At 49.8% G+C, this 2,587-nt stretch overlaps 1 long non-coding RNA gene across 1 annotated transcript in view; it reads right to left on the bottom strand.

Annotated features, from left to right (window-relative positions):
• Positions 1-2,587, bottom strand: part of LOC106805458 — a 70,673-nt gene that overhangs the window by 66,194 nt on the left and 1,892 nt on the right. The window contains exon 2 of the long non-coding RNA XR_001393435.1: positions 2,407-2,468. This is a non-coding gene — a long non-coding RNA (uncharacterized LOC106805458). The remainder of the gene's footprint in view (positions 1-2,406; positions 2,469-2,587) is intronic.

Raw genomic sequence — 2,587 nt, 5'->3', positions numbered from 1 at the left:
GAGAGAGAGAGAGAGAGAGAGAGAGAGAGAGAGAGAGAGAGAGAGAGAGAGAGAGAGAGAGAGAGAGAGAGAGAGAGAGAGGAAGAGCACGCGAGTGGGGGAGTGAAAGAGAGAGAGAGAGTGTGTGTGTGAGAGAGAGTGTGTGTGAGAGAGAGTGTGTGTGAGAGAGAGTGTGTGTGTGTTTCTAGAGAGAAGAGAGCGGGAGAAAGAGAAAGAGAGCACGGTGGGGGGGGGAGACCACACCGCAATGAAGTCACTGCGGGAGCAATAATTCGGTTAAAGGCAATTACGCTAACGAGGGGACGCGGGTAACACGTGCGAACGTCAAGTGTGCTGCTACCGGACAGGCGGCGGGGCGGGGGGAACAGACGCGACTGCATGTCGGCCCCGTACGTACCACTTGTTCCACTTCACTCACAGGCACCTTCAGACAAACCACGGTCTGGCCACGTAGCGGGCGGAGCGATTCTACACGCACCCCTAGACCCGGAACAGATAGAGAAACTGATAAGATCCTCCGAGGAGATTACCCGCCCACCTCTTCATCTTAACGCCTGCCGATGTTACTAGCGGAGAAAAAACTGTCGATGTTTGCGAGAATATCGGTGGAGGAAGAGGAACCTACGCCACCTCGAGGAATTCATGGCGAGATGGAACAGTATGGTTTAGCTGTAAAGTGTAGATGTGAGGAGCAATGGAGAAGAGGTTTAGCTGTGCCGAGGCGCATAGGCAGGCGAGTGAGTGCGCGGACACGCCGCTTGTATTTTGATAACCCCGGAGACTCGCCGCAAATACGACAAACAGTGAAATCCGCTGTAAGGGACAACAACGTTGTGTGTGCTGTCAGGATTCAGTTCATCGGAGTCTCTCTCTCTCTCTCTCTCTCTCTCTCTCTCTCTCTCTCTCTCTCCACCCTTCTCTCTCTTCCCTCCGCCTTCTTTCACTCGTCCACCCTTCTCTCTTTTCCGCCCCCTTCTTTCACACTTCGGCTCTTCTCTCTCTTTCTCTCTCGTGCTTGCGTGCGCTCTCTTCCCCTTTCTCTCTCTCTCTCTCGCTATTCTCTCTTTCTGCGCCCGTTGTCCCTTGCTCGTGTGTTTTTCTCTCTCACCCTCCTCCCTGTTGCCCTCTCTCTAGGAGCTGACGTAGAATGCACAGAGGTTCTTACTACACCTACAGGCTACACTCTGACGCACATCCGCGTGTCAACCCCAAATGTGTGTGTGTGTGTGTGTGTGTGTGTGTGTGTGTGTGTGTGTGTGTGTGTGTGTGTGTGTGACACTGTGTGTGTGTGTGTGTGTGTGTGTGTCCATGGACGAGAGTAAACGTAGGTGAACCCGACCTAGCCACACTTCCTCGCACATAATTATGCAGTCGCTTGCTTGCTTGCTGACCTTCGTCATCGCTATTCGTACACTAAACAGCCCGGAATCACATTAACATCGGGCAGGTTCAGTCTACAGATCACCCGCCATAACCAACGGACTTAACACCGTTCACTTGTTATTAGATAGAGACGGACAGTCAGGCGGATGGACAGACGGATCAATAAACGGAGGAACAGACAAACAAACGGACGGATAGACAGATGGACGGACACGCACCGCCCTTATTTCCTACTGAACTCAATATGTGAGCATATCAAGTTTAACACGTTCTCTGTAACGTTCAAGGCTCTAGCTATGTGGGCATGCGTAAATCCCCCGCTGCCGGCACCCGCAGTAGAGCCGTGAAAACGGTTAAAAGCACTCGAGATATTGTTCGCACCCGACACGTGGGTCGAGATGCAGAAAGGTGTCAAGTGCTTGCGTATTTACATGTATACACCTTTGTTAAAACGCTGCGAAATAGAAAGGCAACGAAGTGTCCGGACGGCGACTCATAATAGATCCATTACGCGTAAACGGGCGCCTAAATATATTTCAACACAATAGCACGGCTCCGCTCGCGCAGCGGCAACACGGGTGACGAGAACTTTCTACATCACCTCACCCTATTCTGCTACGTTACGCCAACAAGACTGTGAGTCTAGACACTAGAACTGCCCGCAGCCATAAAAACCTGCCTGCTTTGTAAACACGTAGAATGCAGATTCAAATACCTGCAGTTGGCGATTGTGCTCAGGTGCGAGCAAATTCAATTATATGTTTACATAAAATGTGGCTCTATCTTCTACCTATTAAATTACTTCACGCTTAAATTATTCCAAACGACACGCTGTCTCTCTCTTCCTGTCATGCGCACTCTCTCCCCTCTCTCTCTCACACACACACACACACACTCTCCCCTTCTCTCAATTCCTATCTTCTTTCTGACCTGCTCTCTTCTCCCTTCTCCCCCTCTCACTCTTCTCTCCCCCTTTTCCTCTTTTATCACCTCTCTCGTATTTGACTGGAAAGCTTTACTTACATAGTCGGTGCTCGGTGGGAATCCATCCTCCTGAAACCCGTTCTTCTTCTTTGGTCTCCTGCCTAAAATTTAAATGAAGACAAGCGTGTTAAAACCAATTTTGCAATCGTTTCATGTGCATGTAACTGTCAAATATTAATATCGACAGGCATAACGCATAACGCATAATGTATATATATAT

This window comes from Priapulus caudatus, unplaced genomic scaffold (assembly GCF_000485595.1).
Source record: "Priapulus caudatus unplaced genomic scaffold, Priapulus_caudatus-5.0.1 Scaffold114, whole genome shotgun sequence".
Classification (NCBI taxonomy): domain Eukaryota; kingdom Metazoa; phylum Priapulida; class Priapulimorpha; order Priapulimorphida; family Priapulidae; genus Priapulus; species Priapulus caudatus.
Note: the sequence above shows the minus strand (reverse complement) of the source record. Positions and strands in the feature narration are given on the sequence as shown.